This window comes from Miniopterus natalensis, chromosome 4 (assembly GCF_054644295.1).
Source record: "Miniopterus natalensis isolate mMinNat1 chromosome 4, mMinNat1.hap1, whole genome shotgun sequence".
Classification (NCBI taxonomy): Eukaryota; Metazoa; Chordata; class Mammalia; order Chiroptera; family Miniopteridae; genus Miniopterus; species Miniopterus natalensis.
This window is the reverse complement of record NC_142084.1, coordinates 32,657,032-32,678,391: the sequence shown is the minus strand read 5'-3', so window position 1 is coordinate 32,678,391 and position 21,360 is coordinate 32,657,032.

Below are 21,360 nucleotides of genomic sequence, written 5' to 3'. Positions count from 1 at the left end.
TAAACTCTATTTAAGAAGGCTATTAACTTTTATGCCCTTTAAAAATCATTTCCATGTTAATAATTCTGATTTTTGCTTTATAATTTCCAAAATAAGATTTTCTGAAACTATTTTTTAATACCTAGTGGTCTTATAAAGACTTTTTGGAAAACTGTATGTAATATATAAACTGCATGTGTAGTTCCTTTCTAAGTTCTGTAACAAATTTGGAAAATGTTACTAAATATTGTTACCATAATAATCAATGGTTTATTTAAAAGGAAAACATGAAAATAAGATGAATGTTGATAAGTCTCATTTATATAAGATTATCTAATAAATTGCATAAATTCTTATCTCCTTTTGCCTCCTTTATGTAATGAGATGCTGTCAAACCAAATACCCCCTCACTTTATGGACAAGCCTATTGCATTCAATTAGGTCAGTTCTACTGCCACTATTTAGAGTGCCCTCGTGTTTGTGGGTTGCTTTCTATTTACATACATTTTCTCATTTTTTAAATACAATAACTCTATTCCTACATAGAAGCCTCTTCATTACCTCCATTGTCAGGAAAGACTATACAGGAATCTATTTATATGATGTTCTTAATCAGGCCAAGTATTTTCACGTTAAAGGTCAGAAGAGCAATTGGTAACATTTGGGGTAAACATATTTGGGAGATGAAGAAAGGGGGTCTTCTACAATGCTGCTAATTTTTTGTTTGTAACCTGGATGCTTATTACACTTTGCGAAAGCCGTCACATTTATGATTTATGAATATTCTATAAGTATTTGTACATTACTTAAACTTTTATTTTAAAAACCTCTAAAGATTAGCTATAGCTGAGGAGGAAAAAATTAAACCCCGATGAGGAAGAAGATCAGGGCAGGATTTCCTAAAGATGCACAGTTAATAGGGCAAAGGGGATTTAAAACAGGGATGACTCCAAGTACTGAACAGTAATACTTTCTAGTAGCAGAAATAAGCAAATGTGCCATTAAAGACAAATCTAATAAACTCAATAATGTGTATCTCTTCTGAGTTCAAAACTCCCAAGTCATAGTTCAATGAGTCAGGCATAGAAAAGTCTGACCTGTATGTAAGGAGTAGCTAAGTGACCACTCAAACATGATCCAGATTGCTCTAAACCTGGGTTATTATTGAAACAACAAATAGGGACTACAATGAATATCTAAGATAAAAAGTAGTAATGTGTGATTGTGGAATCCTAATAAAGTCTTAATTTCTCATGAAATAGTGCTTAAAATTTAGTTATCTTAACAACTTCTTTGGAGTGAGAAATCTACCCAAAGAGAAGACCCTTAAAACATTGGCCTTGTATTTTCAGTCTAGGCTGGGGGCACCATACTATCTCTACATGGATGCTCCTGTTATGTGACAATTGCCTAGTTTAGCTTTCTCTCCTACAGACAACTGTGGTTCTACAGAGAGCTGGCCATTGACTACTGTCCAGCTTTCAAACCGCTACCCAAATTTCTGATGTCCTGAGACATGAGACAGCCAAATTTTTCTAACTCACTGAAATAAAATGCAAATGATTTTCTGGATCTAGATAATGACATGTTTATATTTATTTTAGACCATGAAAATACAAGTTGGCTCCCTTCCAAGAGTTACAGAAGTTGACAGAACATGCTTCTCTACCCACGTCAGAGAGCTATAAGGAGTCTCTATTAAAGTCAGATTTTGCATCAGTCATTTTCAGAAGATGTTAGCGGTCTTGAGAAGAAACGATGATATGAACATGCAAATAAATATCTGGTATAATGGTGCAAGAGTTAAGTGCTAAAAATATTAAGGAGTAAAAATTTCTGAGAAAATATTTTCTTAGGGTGAAGTGTAATTTCGGGACTCACAATGCTGAATTTGAGATGGATGTATTAATTATATAGACTCTTGATTCCTTTCTTTCTTTTTAAAAAAATCCTTTTAAAATCTTCACCTGAGGATATTTTTTCTTTTGCTTTTCAGAGAAAGTAGAAGGGGGAGGGGAGAGAGAGAGAGAGAGAGAGAGAGAGAGAGAGAGATGTGAGAGACACAGTGGTTGGTTGCCTCCTGCGCATACCCCGACCAGGGTTGGGAGTTGAGCCTGAAACCGAGGTACATGCCCTTGGCTGGAATTGAACCTGGGACCCTTCAGCCCCACAGGCTCACACTCTAACCACTGAGGGAAACCAGCTAGGGACAGACTCTTGATTTCTGATTCTGTGATTTGGAGGTGAAAGCAGAGAGATGACTTTATAATCTACATCAAATGATTGCTCTCTTAAATTAATTTGTTCATTATTGTTTCCCAATTTTTTGTGAATGTACAAAACAAACAGTGATATCTGATAATGTGTTGGCTCATTATTGGAGGAAAACTTCCTAGTTAAATTATTTCAATGTTATCAGATGTTTCAAATAGTAAATCAATTTAGATGGAGCACACTATTGTACTAAAAGTAATTCTCCTACCACATTAAGAAACTTGTAATGAATAAATGTATTTAGGATTGGTTGTATTTATATATAACACACTATTGCAGGTAAAAAAAAAAGTGACAATATTACACTAATTGAAATACAAGTTGTCTATGACAAATTCATAATTATTTTTGTCTGCACAAAGTACCAAATTAACATTTAAAAAATACTAATATTTATTTTTTAAAAATACCCTAATGGCATACAATTTCCCTCTTTGCTATCCTGCAGCAAGTTCATTTCAGAAATATTTGAGCATGTGAAGAACTACCTGGTAAATCAAGGTAATTTTTCTACAGAATTTTTGTTAATGAGTTTCCTAAATTTTGTTACATGTAGTTAAAACCAGATGTCAGAAATATTTTACCAAATTATTTAGTATGTGAAGCTCCAAGAACTTCAACTTGTCAAATCAAAGTTTTTAAAGATAAAGTTTGTAAACCAATGGACAGTAGCATCCTAACAAAAGCAAGGTAGGAACTAAAGTTTAGTTTACTCAATTTTGTAACTAAATAATTCAACCAAAGAAGAGCTTATATATAGGGTTTAACTTTGGAATTCTAGAATTGCACTTGGAATATCTCGAATTTAGTTGGAAAATTTTGAATGTCATTCTTATTTAAATAGGATATTTTTATATTTTTTCTGAAATAAAATGGAAATGGGAATGCCAATAATCATGTAGCATCTAAGTTTCAGAAAGCATTCAAAAAAATGCAAAAAACAAACAAAACATTTGGTGAGTATTTATAGAAATAGTGATAACTGACAACAAAACTACATATAAAATTATTTGGGCTTAAATACTTACATATTTTAACAAGGAAAAATAGAATTGAGAATATCCTTTATTGAATAGATTTGTATTTAAGCTCACCAGTTTCTTCAGCACCTCCAGAGATAGAATTTTTCATTTTAAAATGTTATATCTACAGAGAACAGTCAAATAAAAAGGTCAACAATTCCAAGTATATTAACTCTAAATATATATATATATAGGGAAACTTCTGCTATTTTTATAAAAAATAGTAAAACAGATCAATTTTGGAAAAAAAAAATTTTTTCAGAAAAATACCAGCAATAGTGATAAACTATTAGAAGCAGATATGGATAAAAGCCTGAAATGTGTAGGTTGACCATACACACTGGATGGTCCATGACAGTGTCATAGTTTGCAATGGTGTCTTGTAATATCCTGTTGCCGTCTCAACATGGTCCTTATTGAATGATAAATTATAAATTATATTTTCACCATAAACATATACAGGGATGGGCAAAAGTGTGTTCACTGTGCAATGTAACATTATTTTTGAGTTAATTAAGCTATTAGAATAATCATAACCTGCATGTCTTTTTCCATACAAACAACTGTGTAAGTCCACTTTTGCCCACTCTTGTATAAGATACACTATGAATCATTATTCTGCAGATTTTTTTCAGTTGTAAATTAGATTAGTCCATTAAAAAAAAAAGACTTTAATTGTGTCTGGCTACAGCTATTTCTACTTTTTACACAGAATATAAATGTGAAAAATTACCATTTTGCAGTCCCCTTTAATTGCAAAATGATGGAATGTAAGCAATATATTATATGGCTCCACTTTCTATCTGATAAGCCTCAAGGTTAATAATCCACTAATGACTAAAGCAGAAAAAAAATAAGAAACAAATCACTGGTATTTAGAGGTAGACTAATTAGAAAAATTGTATAAGCTGAAGCTATAAATTAGAAAAAGGTATTTAGCAATATCAGAAATGAAAGAAAAACACTGGCAAAAAAACAAGCCTCATAGTTTGCATGTCTCTGTGTGTGATGTTTATGTGTTATGATTCATGAAGATTTTAATAAAGCACTTATGTGAAGATAGTACCTACTTTTCCATAGTTATTAATTGAATCATGGTTTCTTATACTATGTTTATAGGAATCTTAAGCTTTCAGTTTGATTAAATAGAGAAGAATTACTTCTATGGATTTTTAAAGTTCAGGGTAATTTGAAAAGATTGTTCAATTTACTCCAAAATTAGTAACTGTGTCTTGATAAATGTCTAGGACACTCAGCAGCTGATAAGTAGAAAACAGGCTCCATTTATTTTCTCAGTAGTCTCTCAAAGTAATGATACTATTATTCAGAACTCTAATTTGTATGTGTAATTACACATGTCTATATATGCTCTCTCACACAGCTCTTTTAACACAAACTTCCTCAGGATTGCATTTTAACATTATTGAAAACAGAACTACTAGATTAATGAAGGTTAATAAAATGTTTTTTAATGCTTTGGTCATATTTTTAGAGCCTAGAATATGAAGAATTATTTTTGTCCATTTTTAACATAATCAGATAAATTATACAACAAGCACATTTTTATTTTGGAATTTATAAGTAAGTTACTTTAAAGGGAAGGGATTATTTAGAACAATAAGGCAACCGTGCATTTAGAATTTTGCAAATCATGTCAATGTCCCTGAAATATAAAGCAGAAAGAAAGGCAAGGAGGGGAGGCAGGAGATACTCAGCCCAAACTCACTTGGTACTTTAAGGCTTTATAAAGGAGTGAAACAAATCGCTGTCCATGAGTTATGCCAGCAGTTCCGTTGGTGTAGACATCTTACAAATGTGTCAACGATGTCTGTACCTTCTAAATTAGTCCTTTGTGTGTAATACAAAACCAAATACTAGTCAAAATATTCCTTAGCTGACATATAGACATCTATAACAATATGCACAATTACTACCAAATGACTTCTTCAGCAGGTAGGAGGTCATGGAAAATAGCTGTGAATATCTCAGAAGTCACAGGTTATTCTTTTTGTTATTTTGGGTAAAAAAAAAAGTTGATAGTTTTGAATGTTAGTCTATAAGTTTGGATGTAGGAGAAAAAAACATTCTTGGTATTGAAATAAACTTAAATCCTCTCAGGCTGAGGGGAAGGTGAATGCCTGTAAATATTCAGACACTGTTTTAAACCCATTGTATTGCTACCAAAATGACTGTGATTGCAGTTGATTGAGTTTGTTGAAGTTCAGACTTTGGCCAATGTGGGAAACCTTGTGGAAACTTTTGCATGGGAATAGAGATTCCTGAGCTCAGGATGAAACTTCACTAGCCAGTCACATGCTCTTTAACCCTGCGGGTCAAGCCTCTCCACACTGGAGGGCACACAGTCAGCTTCCATGGAACCAGAGGTCCATCCCCACCTCGGGCTTGGCGGTTAAATCTATCTACTGCACCTTTGGATGACTTTATCTTTCTAGTGTTCTCATGCAATTACAGATGAGAAGAAAAACTTTTAGCTATATATATGTTTTTAAAAAGGAGGGGGAGGGTAGCTTCCCGAGGCAAGGAAACAAGAAAACAAGCTTTGGCTAGTTTGGAACAAGTGAAGAAAAATGCATTTCTCATTAAATTCTTCCTCTATAGTTGTTTCCACACTTATTTCCGTCCCATCCAAACTTATCTTTATATTTAAATAATTCGAGATATAAGAAGGGATATAATTAACTTTTCCATGCTAACCAAACACTAACAATGCAGGTGAAGTCCCATTGTCCTCCCAGGCACTATCCCCTTTCCACAACACAGGTAAGCACTATCCTGACCTTGGTGTTTATTATGTATATAGGCATGTAGTTTTACATGTTTCTAACTGCATCTTAATGGTAATATGTTATATAAATTTTTCTAAAACTTGTTTCTAATAATAGGACTAAGAGAGAGTATTATACATCTTTTTGAGAAATATTACCCCAATGGAAAGCAAATAAATGGAGTATATCCTGGGGGAGTTATGGAAAAAGGAAGGTTTTGTTAAGACAGGAGAAGCTCATTTAATTTTTTATGCTGAATAGAATTATACAATAGAGTGTGAAAAAAAAGACCAATTGATCTTAGTGGAATGATATCCTTGATAAGAAAAAAGAGTATGAAATCTACTGCACATCACTTTAATTATGAGCCAGGAAGGTAAAACATATGATTAGATTGCCAGGTTGTGGGAAATACCTCCTAATTACCTCAATTGTCTCTGAGAATTCAAGAACAAGATTATTGGGAAAGAATGAGGATTGGGAGGAGTTATGGGGGATTAAGGGTAAAGAAAATATGAAAGGGAGGGAAGAGCCAATGGACTACTGAAGGGCCACGGTTGCATGTTAGTGTTTTTGTCTCTTTTGATGTTCATTATTTTTACTTTTAAGTGATAACAATTACTGGAGTAGCATGTTTTCGCTGGCTGCATTTTGCTGCATTGATACAAATTCGGAGTAGTGGAAGATTTGGAGACAATAATTTTTTTTCCCAAGTGATACTACTCAGTGAGAGAGGGACAGGGAGTCCAAAGGTAAAAGAAGAAGTGATATCTAAAAGAAAGTGATGGATTCTAGAACATAAACTCTGCAAGCTGGAGAGCTAGACTATCAAAGGGGTAAATAACAGTGAAAAGCTGATCAGTACAAATGCAGGGTAAGTCCTAGTGGAGTCGGATTATTGGAGTGAGGATACAAGAAGTGAGCTGGAAAGATAGAATGCATGTAGGTGAGATTATGGATGTTGAAACCATTATTGTACCATTGTTGTAACCATTATTTTGCATATCTGGATATCTCTTCAATAGGTCACTTTTCTTTAGTCTCCAATCCTTTCAGTTCTTTCCAAAGTGACAAATCTTCGTTAAATGTCATTACACACTAAACAACGATTCTATTCAAAACCTTCCTTAGTTTGTCTTCCTTCCTTCCTTCCTTCCTTCCTTCCTTCCTTCCTTCCTTCCTTCCTTCCTTCCTTCCTTCCTTCCTTCCTTCCTTCCTTCCTTCCTCCCTCCCTCCCTCCCTCCCTCCCTCCCTCCCTCCCTCCCTCCTTCCCTCCCTCCCTCCCTCCCTCCCTCCTTCCTTCCTTCCTTCCTTCCTTCCTTCCTTCCTTCCTTCCTTCCTTCCTTCCTTCCTTCCTTCCTTCCTTCCCATTCATATAACCACTTCCTAATACCCAACCAACACCTTAGAAAATTGAAGAATTTGCTTAATTTCAGATTTACTGTCAAAATTGTACCATTCCTATATTCTTTGCATAGATTTATATCTATTAGTTTAACACCAAAATCAACATGCTTTACTTTTAAAAATAATTTCTGCCCATTGCATTGTCTTATATTTTCTCAATTCTTATACAAAGCCTTTGTTAGATAACCTTTTTTATATAATACTTTGCAAATATTTATTAAATGATATACATGGGTGTGATTTTTTTTAAGTTTTAATCTCTATTGTTAACTCAAGTGTAGTTTTTGTTCCTAGAAGAGCCTAATTCTACTTGCAGCATATAGAGAGACCATAAATGATTGCTTGATAAGTGGCAGTGTACCAGAAATCTCTATAAGTAACACTGACAAAGTATTCTACAAATTTTTAATTTACAAAGTTTTTTATATCTTTCAGGGAGAGTCCATGCTTCATTGTGATTTTGATTATGATTAATTATAAGGACATTATGATGATGTCAACTTGTCAACTGGCTAAAGAGCTAAACACAAAAATTTCCTTTTTTAGATGGGGCATGGAGAATTATTCATTAGTAAAAGAAATAAGAAGTGAGAAGTCCTTCCTCTTACTATTGTTGCTCATTTATTTATTTGGAGCACACAAATCACTTTTGTCCTTCATAAATTTGTGCCAAATACAACAGTGACTACTTAGGAAACCAATAAATAATAACCTTTTCATCTAGGAGCAAACTTACTTAGTGTTGTTCAGCATTGAGAAGTTTGACACTTCTTTTTATTATTAGTATTGGAATGGTTATCTGAACATAACCTGAAAAAAATTAGTGGCATACATTTGTACATTTTTACAGCATTTGATGTTGATATGCCTCTTATTTGAGTTTTAGAGTAACTCATATTTCTGATTTCCTCTTTTCACATTTATTTTTATTTACAGCCCTGCATTGTGTTATCTTATCCATATATATTTTCCTTTCTCTTATTTTTCTTCAGTTTTTCGAACCAGTTCTATTCTCCTTCAAAGCTTGTGCCCTTAAGACATTGTCATTAACCTCAGATATGGAACTTTCTCAAAAATGCTGTTTAGAATGGAAAGAACTTGGTCATTTTGTTAGAAAATGTGCAATTCTGTTCCAAAACTTTTATTATTTTAATCTTCAAGGTTATTTTATCTTTCAGGGCTATAAAATTGTACCATTTTCTTCTGCAAGAAATTTCAACTTTGACAGCTGGCTCTTTAGTTAAGCTGATAATTCTCTACAAGAGACAAATAGCATTAACCGCAATACAATGAAGAGCTTATAAGAGCTTCAGATTGGTAAGGATTTTTCAGACAAATTTAGGCATTATACCCTCCCCTCTTATCTTCCTATTATATTTCCCTGATATTGTGACCATACCATTTCTGCTTACTATAATATTACTATTATATCTTCCTAAATTGAACTGTTAAAATATGTTTTAGTTCACTCTTCATAACAAGTCAAATGTATTCAAATCAAAAGATAGAGTGGTAGCTGGTCTAAATTTTGAAAATTATTTGATATATTGTTTCAAAGATAAAGGGAAGATTAAAATGCTTAAATCTTGTGTAAACAAAATATGTAGGATGAGAGATTTAAAATAAAAATTCAACGAACTGGCACAAATTGCAAAGCTGGAAATATCAATATGAATATAGTGTATGTTGCGTTGAGGAACATATATCATCTAAGTAAAACTTTCTTTTCTTCAAAAAAACTGAATTATTTAAAATATATCAGAAGATATGTTCTCCCAGTCAGTGGGTTGTCTTTTCATTTGATTGATAGTTTATTTTGCTGTATAAAAGCTTTTTAATTTGATGTAGGTCCATTTGTTTCTTTTTTCTTTTTCTTTTTGTTTCTCTTGCCCAAGCAGATATATAGGCAAAAATACTGCCATGAGAAATGTCTGAGATTTTACTGCCTATGTTTTTTTTGAGGATTTCTGTGGTTATACAACTTACATTTTAAGTCTTTAACCCATTTTGAATTTATTCTTGTGTATGGTGTCAGTTGGTGGTCTGGTTTCATTTTTGTTCATTATCTGTCCAATTTCCCCAACAATTTATTGAAGAGACTCTCTTTACCCCATTGTGTGCTCTCACCTCCCATTCTATGTTTTTGCATCCTTTGTCAAATATTAATTGATCATAAAAGTGTGGGTTTATTTCTGGGCTCTCTATTCTGTTCTATTTATCTGTATGCCTATTCTTATGACAGTATTAGGCTGTTTTGATTACTATGGTCTTGTAGTATAGTTTGATATCAGGTAGTGTGATACCTCCACTTTTTTCTGCTTTCTCAAGACTGCCGAGGCTATTTGGGGTGTTTTGTGGTTCCACATAAACTTTTGGAATATTTGTTCAAGATCCATGAGATACACCATTGGTATTTTAATAAGAATTGTGTTGAATATATAGATTGCTTTGGGTAGTGTGGCTATTTTAATAATGTTAATTATTCCTATCCATTAACATGATATATATTTCCACTTATTTCTGTCTTCCTCAATTTCTTTCTTCAGACATCTGATAGGGGGTTAATATTCAAAATATATAAAGAACTTATACAACTGAACACCAAGAAAAAACAAACAATTCCATTTCAAAATGGGCAAAGGATCTGAATAGTCACTTCTCCAAAGAGGACAGACGGATGACCAACAGACATATGAAAAGACCCACAACATCACTAATCACCAGAAAGATGCACATTAAAACCACAATGAAATATCACCTTACACCTGTCGGAATGGCTCCATCAACAAATCAACAAACAAGTGCTAGTGAGGATGTGGAGAAAAAAGGAACTGCTGGTGAGAATGTAGACTGGTGCAGCCACTATGGAAAACAGGATGGAGGTTCCTCAAAAATTAAAAATGGAGCTGCCTTTTGACCCAGCAATTCCACTTCTGGGAATTTATCTGAAGAAGCCTGAAACACTAATTCAAAAAATATATGCACCCCTATGTTCACAGTAGCATTATTTACAATAGCCAAGATCTGGAAACAGCCCATGTTCATCAGTAGGTGAGTGGATAAAAAAGCTGTGGTACATCTACACCATGGAATACTATGCAGTCATAAAAAAAGTGACATCATGGATGGACCTGGTGAATATTATTCTAAGTGAAATAAGCCATTCAGAGAAAGACAAACACCATATGATCTCACTTCTAGGTGGAATCTAATGAACAAAATAATTTAACAAACAAAATGGAAACAGAAGCACAAATATGTAGAACAGACTGACAGCTGTCAGAAGGAAGGGGTTTTGGGGGGCTGGTGGTGGAGGTGGAAGAAGGCAAAGTGGGGATAAAGGGGATAAATAGGGATGGAAAGAGACTTTTCTTTGGGTGATGGGTGCCTGATGCAGTATGCAGATAATGTTTTCTTGAGTTGTACACTTGAAACATGTATGGTTTAGTTAACCATTATCACTCCAATCAACTCAATGAAAACAAAAACAAGTTTCAGACTTTGTACCTATAATATAAATCTAAATATTCTCTCTCTCTCTCTCTCTCTCTTTCTATCTCTATCATGTTTCTCTATCTCTACATCTACATCTATATCTATCTATATCTATCTGTATATATCATCTGTTTCTATGTCTACATCTACATCTGTATCTATGTAGATATAAATAGATATATGCATGAGGGGTGTTTCCGCTAATAGAGTCTATAAAATTATTTAAGTGGAAGGAACTCTACCTTACACAATCTAGATTAACATATCTTTTCTTTCCTTTTTTAAATATATTTTTATTGATTTTAGAGAGAGAGAAAGGGAGAGGGATAGAAAGATAGAAACATCGATGAGAGAGAAACATCAATGAGATAGAAACATCGATCGGCTGCCTCCTGCACACCCCCTACTTGGGATTGAGTCCACAACCAGGGCATGTGCTTTGACCGGGAACTGAACCAGGGATCTCTTAGTTCATGGGTGAATGCTCAACCACTGAACCACACCGGCAGGGCTTAATGTATGTTTCTTGAGCTAAACAAAATACTAAGTAATGCAAAGAAAAATAACATTTATTGAAAGTGTACCAGGCTTTAAGTACTCACAGCAATCCTACAATATTAGTAAATTCTCCAGTTAACATTATACCTGAGTTTGATTACCCCAACAACATCACGCTTACACCGGAATGCTTGCTTTCCATAAAGTACTGACCGGGGACCTACATCAAAGTCCCTGGTAATTTATGTTAAAAATGTGTATTCTTCATCCTTACTAAAACAGTCTGAACCTCGATCTCTGAAGGTGAAACATCTTTTAATAAGCCCCATGGGTGACTCTATCTACACAAAGTTTAAATATCACTGCACCATAGCATGCTTTTGTAATATTACCTGACTTTGTGTCCAATAAATAAGCATTCTCAACTCCTGATCGGTGCAAAGATCTTAAAAAAATCAAGTCATATACACAATCTATTTTTAGGCTGAGTGTCTTGGTCCTGCCAAAATCAATGGAATAATTGAAAAACTGAACTGAGAAACAGACTCTCTAGAGAAGCTAAGAGAGTACACTATAAATAAAATATCAGCCTGTTCAGGGTAGACTGGTCTAGTTTACTGATACATAAGACTCTCTTGTGAGGCAGCACATTCAATTACTAAAGTGGTTTCAATGGAGTCATCCATAAGTCGATGTCCATATCTAATGGAAAGAAAATACACTATGCAAGGGCCACCAGTTCATCTAGTTGTAGAAGCTTATTTTAATGACAATGCTCTATGCCAATCTGGTGCAAGTCCAGTTGAAGTCCAGTGCCATAAACGTGTTATATGAGCATCCAAAAAAGCACAAGAAGCAAAATATTGATTTGGGGGAAGCAAGAGAAATAGAAGAGTGAGATTTCTCTGCCCTCCTTGAATCAAGTATTTTTTCATCCAGGTGGTAAAAATATAAGCAAAGTCCTAGAAAAAGAAAGTTTTATGATAAAAGAATGACATGCCAAATACAAATTTCTTTTAGTTTTGTTTGTACATAGAGACAGCAGAACAGACATTTATTTCTCACAGTGGGAAAGCTGGAAAGTCCAAGATCAAGGTATCAGCCAGTTCTGTTCCTAGTGAGAACCCTCTTTCTGGTCTCTGCCTTCTGTCTATATCCTCACATAGCAGAGAGAACAAGAGCAATTTAACTCCCTTCCTCTACTTAAAAAGCCACTAATCCCATAATGAGAACCTCACCTTAAGACCTCATTCAATCTTAATTACCACCCAATGACCCTCACCTCCAAATATAGCCATCTTGGAGTGGTTAGATCTTCAACCTGTGAATTTTCTAGGGAACACAATTCAGTCTATAGCAATAATCTCTCATGTCCTAACTATAGACCCCAACTCCCATTCTCTGTATAAATGGAGTCATCACTACCATCATGATTTGCTTGTATTTATTCTGCTGTAGCCCAGCCTTAGTACAATTTATGCTGCAAAATTACACCACAAATCCATTAACAGCATCCTTGTAGACAAGCTTCTACCTATTCAGTATTTATGGTAAGACCTATGTCTACATTCCTATTTGGATACTGCCTTTCAAACTTTAGCCAGTGATTCTACATCTTTGTCTCCCTCTGCCTCTAATATTATAAATCATCCAACTGTTCTGGACAGCAGACTCTATCTTCCCGGTGATTTTCTTTACCTAATACTGCTCATCTACCTGCCCTATCTTCTTCCCCTGGACTCAGACACTTCCGAGCAGGCTGCTCTGCTTCTAGGAACTGTCGTGTACCTAGATATTAATCATCCCTGGTCTTGGTTTTTTTCACTATTTAGTATGTTCTGAATTTTAATTTATTATTTGCTTAATATTCTTGATACTAAAATTCCTATATTATTAATAGTCCACAACTTATAATAATCATTGCTATTTATTATAAGCCACAACTCACAGTGGTAAATATTGATCCCCACTTTGTTGAAGCATCAAGATTCCAGTGGAAAGGTTATTATGAGTCAGTAAAAGGTTTGGTGGAATTTATTGACTCAGAGTAACATAACTAGGTTGAAATCTTCACAGAAAGCCAAAAATTAACTCTTACAATCATTAACCATGTAATAACTACTACAACTCCCTACCCTTAATATCCATTCTTTCATGACTATATATCTGTATTAGAGCACACACAAGGTCTAACAGTTTATTTCATCCCTTTTATTTATTAAATTTGATAAGTTGACTCTGTTGTATGGTGTATTTGGAAGTTGCTAAAGGAGTAGATCCTAAAAAGTTCCCATCACAAGAAAATAAATGTTTTTGCAACCATATGAGGAGGTGGATGTTAACTGATGTTGCGGTAATCTTTTCATAATTATATGTACATCAAGTCATTCCGCAGTGCACCATCATTTGTCCAGATTCTATTTTGACATGCAACATTTATTGGTAAAACCTTTGACATGGATTTATCCCACAAGTTTAATGAACCTAAACAAATAACACAAAATATTAACTATATACCCCAATAAGATCACCAGAATTAGCTAAGGCAGGCACAAATGCTGTAACAAATTACTTCAGTCTAGTTATCTAACTGTGCTTTTCTTGTTTATAAAATTAGAATAATATCAATCAGAGTTGTTATGTGAATTAAGCATAATAATGAAGTATTGTACAATGAATTATTTTATACATTTACTAATTTACTCAAGACCATTTTCTTGTGATGAGCTTCAAAGTTGTGAACATAGCATTTTCCCAAGCATTTCCCTAATTTTTTTCCTGAATATCTTCTTAAATATTCTGTAACGGTTGAATTCACCGATCTTTAATAAGTGCCAACATCGACTCATTTGTTTTCACCTACCAAATTCTTCAATGCAATCAGACCACTTCCTTACTAGTCAAATCACTAATTGTAGCATGGCTTTATACTATAAATTTTAATTCACATTTAAGCCAAACTCATGCTATTTAATTACTCTTCTTTTTCTATATCTAAAGATTTGAAGTTTCTGTACTCATCCTATTAACCAGATAACTACCTGATTATTATAAATCTTAAAACTAGTATCATATAATTTCTCATGTCAAAATAAATTTTATTTTCTACATTTAAGAAGCATGTGGGTTTTTTTCAAGGACCATATTAGTCAAGATTCTTATGTGAAAGGTACTTAAGGGAATGCTGAAGTGAACAGGACAGGGATTTATTACAGGCTGTGCAAACCTCCAGACTTCCAGCTCTGCTCAGGATGTAGTAAGATGAAAATGGTTTCAATCCCAAACTGAAACAAATCAGCCAACAAAAAATTTGTCCAAACAGAAAATGCCTTTTTTTTTTTTTTTAAACTCAGTAGTTTGTTGTGATCAAGAGCTAATCAACTGACGGATAAAATATGGAGAGCCATGGAGACAAAGCACTGACTCACTTGGGCTACTAGCAAGAAGCCTTGAGGATTCAGGGAGAGCGAGCAGTGAACTGGTGCAGCTACTTAAATGTGCACTGGTAAAAATGGGCGAAGTTTCTGGGGGTTGCAAATAAAGGAAAAGTACACAATCTCTTCTAGGCTTTACTTCTGGGACTTTATTGGGAATTTATAGAAAACACTGGGAAACTTCTGAGAAAATATCCTTTGTGGCATGGATGTCAGGAAGGGGAACATCAGCTCTCTGGAGGAGGGACATAAGCATGTGGTATTTAAAGCTACACTCAGACTGTAAAAAAAATAAACTAGAAATCAACATAAAAAAGATATCTAGCAATGATGCAAATATTTGAAAATTAAATATACGTTTAAAAATTGGGTCAAAAAGTAAGGTTAAGGAAAATTAATAGGTGGTTACCAGAGGGAAAGGGGGAGTGTTGGATAATAAAAGGAAAACAGGGTCAAGTATATGGTGACCAAAGACGATTTGACTTGGAGTGGTGGATACACAATGCAATATACAGATCATGTATCATAGAATTGTACACTTGAAACCAATATAATGTTATTAACCCATGTCACTCCAATAAAGTTAATTAAAAATGAAAAAATATTGAGCAGAATAAAAATTAAATTCAACATATAAATGTTTGTGAGATGCAGCTAAAGCAATGGTTGGAGGGAGAGCATAGAATTATAAATTGCAACCATTAGGTTCAAACTGCTATATTTGATCCTCATGGCAGTAAGGTTTAGCAATTTTATTTATTTATTTACTTCTTTGAAACTTTATTTTTATTGTTAAAACTATTATGTAGGTCCCCATACCCTCCTCCTCTTTGCCCACCTCCACCTGGCTCTGCCCCCCCTTCCCTCCAGCCATCACCACACTGTTGTCTGTAGGTTTAGCAATTTTATTTTATTTTATTTTAAATGTGTTTTTATTGATTTGGACAGAGAAGAAGAGAGAAGGAAAGAGAGATAGAAACATCGATGAGAGAGAAACATCCATCATAGACTCTGTGCCTCCTGTAAGCTCCTACCCGGGGTCGAGCCAGCAAGCTGGGCATGTGCCCTAACTGGGAATGGAAACGGCAACCTCTCAGTGCATGGGATGATGCTTAACCAACTGAGTCACACCAGCCAGGTCAGCTTTTGCATTTTAAAAGTATGTGTTAAATTAATGAAACAAGGAAGCCATTAGACTGTACTTATTGGGGAAAAAATCTGCGTATAAGTGGGCCCGCACAGCTCAAACCCATGTCGATCAAGGGGCAATTGCATGTCACTTAACTGTCATCCAACTTATGAAGCATGCATTTATTATCTCTCTTTTACCAGTGAGTATACTAAGGCACAAAGAAGTTATTGATTAGTTGAAGGTCATAGAGCAAGTAAGGTCCACAGCCAAAATTTAAATTTATCTAGGTTAGCAGCAGAACTTGTGTTCTGAGGGTTATCTTTATATTTATTTTGTCATTGTAAATAAGTTGTGAAGCATAAATATGTAATCACACAGGTTATTATTTTCATCTCAGAAGATAATTATGTGCAAAAGTAGCAAGTTTTCTTCAGCAAACAATGGTCTAGCCACTGCCGGGGTAACCTCTGATTTAAAGGACTCTCCATACTGCCCCATAGTCTCACTTTAGAGTCCTTTCTCCCTTCCTTCCTTCCTTCCTTCCTTCCTTCCTTCCTTCCTTCCTTCCTTCCTTCCTTCCTTCCTTCCTTCCTTCCTTCCTTCCTTCCTTCCTTCCTTCCTTCTTTTCTCTTTTCTTCTCTTTTCTTCTCTTTTCTTTTCTTTTCTTTTCTTTTTTCTTTTCTTTTCTTTTCTTTTCTTCTCTTCTCTTTTCTTTTCTTTCTTTTCTTTTTTCTTTTCTTTTCCCTCTTCTCTCTCTCATTCTTTCTTTTTTAATATTCATTGATTTCAGAGAGAGGAAGGGAGAGGGAGAGAGAGAGAGAAACATCAATGATGAGAATCATTGATCGGCTGCCTCCTGCACATCCTCTAATGGAAATCAAGCCTGAAACCCAGGCATGTGCCCTGACCGGGAATCAAACAGCGATCTCCTGGATCATAGGCTGATGCTCAACCACTGAGCAACACCAGCCAGAGACAGTCACTTTTTCCTATTTAAACAGAAACTTACTTAGAAACACTAATGCCTTATTTTAGAGGCATTATTGAATTTATCATTCAAGTGGAGAGTAGATATCTGATGGGGTAAGGCAGCAACAAAGTCTATCCTGATATGCACAGTGGTAAAGTTTCAAGTGCTAGAGTCTCTGGGCCCCAGAGAAAATAAATCATATCATCCACATCTACCAAGTTTACTATTTGTGAGTTTATTTTATTAATGACAAGAAAAACAGAGACTGGACTCCCTCAGGCTCACATTACCTGTCTTGTCCAAATGAACACAAGTAAGCAAGATCAGGGAAAGGTAGGTCACTAGCTCATGTCTGTCTGAGACTTGCCCTGGTTTAGTGTAGATTAACCCATGTCCCAGGAACTCTCTCAGTCCTGGACAAAACCAAGTTTTTTTGTTTGTTTTTAATGAACTAAGCTATTCTGAAAGCAGGTAAGAACAGCAGTGGAGTTTACTGCTTTCAGTCCAATCTCATGTTTCTTCCAAAGGACAAAGTTTATAACTCTGGGAACCATAGACAAACACCTGTCAAGACTCAGGTAAACATGTGGTAATGTAATTAGATGCACTGGAAATTGAAAGAGAAATGTTCATGGCAATGTTCAACTTGCTTCATTATCAAATGGTCTCCATATGGTCTAATCAAATGTTTTAACATTTTAATGAGACTCTTTGGCCAAGATAATTTGCTCACTAAGAAGATGAAATAACTACCTACTTCATTTATAAATTGTCACTACCTTATTTTTGTGTAATGTCTTATTTTAAAAGGGGGGGGGATTAAAAACATGGAAAACCTCAGAGTGAACACTCAAGAAACGCTTGTATCATACTTCATATCCTTGGAATGAAAGATTAACTGCTCTTAACATAGCATAACATTATCATAACATTAACATTCTAACCCTTTGTAAAGTATTTTGCTCATGTGGCGCCTTAAACTAAATTCATTGTTCTTTTTAATGGCTTTAGTTATGCCCTAGTAAATAAGCACTTCTTTATGGAGATATTGTATAGATCTCTATTTAACATACAGCTAACCTAAAAGGGCAGTTGTTCAATGACACCTATTTGGGTGATGATTTTGCCACTAATAACTTGCTTCTCTAAGGAATAAACCTGTACTCTGAACCATGATGATTCTTAAATCAAAGGTAGCAAAACCTGTGGGGAAAATGACATTTAGAGTTGAAAATATTGATTTATGTGTGCCAGAGCTTGGTTTCAGGTGTTATTACATTTCACATGTATGAAATAAGAAAATGAGTTTCCATCAGTAGAACCTATTATTTGAAATGAATTGGACTTTAGGAATTAAGAAGATAGTCGATACACCTTGCACCCATACTGTGAAATTCAATCTTAGGTTACCTTTTTAAAGAGAAACTATGAGATATTTTTTTCAAATACTATCAGGCTCCATAAATAATGTCTTTAAAGGTAACACTGAAAGGTATGTAATATTAATGATTATTTCTGTTTTATATATATTTAATGACTTCCAGTTATTTTATGTAAACATTGCTGTCATTCCACAAACCGGGTTCTTTATCAGTTTTTGTTTGTTTCGTTGTGTTGTTCATTTGTTTTTTGTTGTTGTTTTTTTGATTAAGCATGAAAGAAACATCTAGCGGTTAGAGCCCAAGACCTCTGCCTGAGGCATTACAGATGATACACTTTCAGCTCAAGGGATACCATTCACACAACCAAACTTGAATCCGGTTATAGGCATAAAATTGATCAACAATTTTACCAGGGAATACTTTAAATGTTTTAGGATACAAAGTCAGCCATCAACTATATTTAAAATTATGTATTATAAGTAAATAATAATTTAAGTACAATAGAAAATGTATTCAAAGTCCCCTAGTATTTTTGCATTTAAATAATATTCAACACAGTATGTGTACATTTTTTGTAATTGAAACAAAATCACATGTGAGTCAATTACCATGTTTTTCACTAAGGAAGGTCAATAAATTTATTTGAAGCTATTTTTCCATCTTTAGATGGATCTTCTAACAAAAGATGCACATAAACATTATTGTAAAAACAGAAATGCATTTCAATGGGAAGAACTACATTCCTTACACTGATTCAACATTTTAAACTCACCACTCATCCATTTCTGTCTAGTTTATAGTCAAGAAGGAACTAAAGTTATTATTTTTTAAGGTTTTGGACTTCAAGGGGCATTTATTATTTTATTTAGGGTAATTGTGATATATTTAATTAGTAATTTAAACTGGAGAAGAAAGGAAGGAAGAATTTAAATTTATTTTTGAACCCTACTTAGGAACCAAGATCTTGACATAATTTTATTTAATTTTCAGAGAAACCAATAAATTAGACATAAAACATTTTCCCTTTTATATGTTCATAAGCTTGCTCTAGAAAGGAGACTAACATGCTAGAGGCCACATATTTTATACAACAAAAACGGGACTTAAAACATGGTGCTTCAGACTCCAAAGCCCATTCTTCATTTACCCTGTCAGAGCAGCAAACAGCTACAATCTTTGCATTGTCATTATTTCAAAGGATTAGTCCAGATGTGTATGTTTGAGTATGTGTCTTCTTGCAAGAATTTAGAACTGTGTCTTAGAATAAAGGAGTAGAGAGGAATATGCAACTGCAACCATTTTTCAATCAGATTTTATGCCGGCCAATAGAATTCACTCTCACCAGGTTTCTCAGATGCAATCATAAAGCTCAGTCATCTAGAATTACCAGGATGTCTTGCGGCTGAACTGAGAGGCAATGAAGTCCCCTTCTCTGCTACAAAACTGCGCTGAGCACTCCAAGCCAAGGTGATGTCACAGAACAGAAGGAAGTGGAAATATTTAGTAGGCAAAGGCTGCTTTTTGTATATTTTCCCACCAAACATAAAGAATTTATATTTACTGATATACATTTTTGTGCTTTTAAGATTATAAGATATGAACAAGTACTGGAAGAATAAATTTAATGTATATACAATAGGGTGATATAAAAAAGTATCCATTCTACTTCATAGAGTATAAACCATTGCTTCTGAAACCAAAATGGAAGGAAAATGCTCCCATTCTTTTATCACTATTGTAGACATTGCTGTCTGCTACTAAGCATCCAATTTTAAGGTCTCACCCAGTCCAAGCCACACTTGCCTAAGCTCCTTGATTTCTTGTTAAATGTACCTACAGAAGTGTCAGAGAGATTGACCCTACAGAGCTTCCTTTCTTTTCTCAGACTGAAGATAGCAAAATTAAAATATATGAGAATTCCTCTTCAAGAAAATAAGTGTGATTTTGCACAAGCTACCTAAACCCTATCAGCATCAGTGTACTCCCCCCTAAAATGAGCATTGACATATCCTTCAAGAGTTCATTGTGAGACTGTAATAAGACAATTTATTATAGCACTGAGCCTAGGGGTTGCCACAGAGTATTTCTGTCTTCTAATATAATTTTCTACCAACCAATTTATGTCTGCATTTCATTAAAATATACTGGCTATTTTAGGTTTTCAATTCAGATATTAAAAAATTTCACTGGTGCATAGTTGTAATTGATGTTTTATATCTATTTTACATTATAATGTTCAAAATACATATAATTTATTGTTATAACATACTTATTAGACAGCAAAAATGGTCAGCTTATGTAATGAGGAGTGTCAGCGAAGTTATTTCACTTCTATACAGTATAAATGGGTAAAGAGAATGATAATGTAATAACACCTCTGAATTACAATTTATAGATTTTCTTATACTCTTAGGAGAAAGTGGAGTGCAGTAGACTTGCAGTCATATATTTATGCTGTACTTGTAAGTTATCAAATACTGGTGATCTTCATTTAAGTTATTGATGCGAGGCTGTGGTCTACCTGATATCCCTATAACTAAAAAGCTGTTGGAGGTTCTTATCCCACTTCACTATGAATCAATATCTTAGACAATGAGAGGTGATCAATTCCCACACATAGTGCACACATCAGTTTCTGTGCTCGGAGTCATATCTGTGTTCATTGTATATCTAAGAATCATAATTTTAGTATCTTTAACAAACCTACAATTTTTGTTTTTCACCCTTTTGTTTATTTTTTATGTTAAATGTATGTGTTTTTTATGTATTTTTGAATGAATTTTTATAAAACCCTGAGGCTATAATTTATTTTCATATCAAATTGCTATTTGCTGTTTCTGATAATATATGCTTGGATTATAGTTTGTTTGTTTTTTTCATTCTCCCAGCTATTTCTGTCAAAATAACATATTGAGAGAAATAGCCTCCAGGGAGAAAACTGAAATATAATGGTTACTTGATGCAATATAGATAGGCCTATT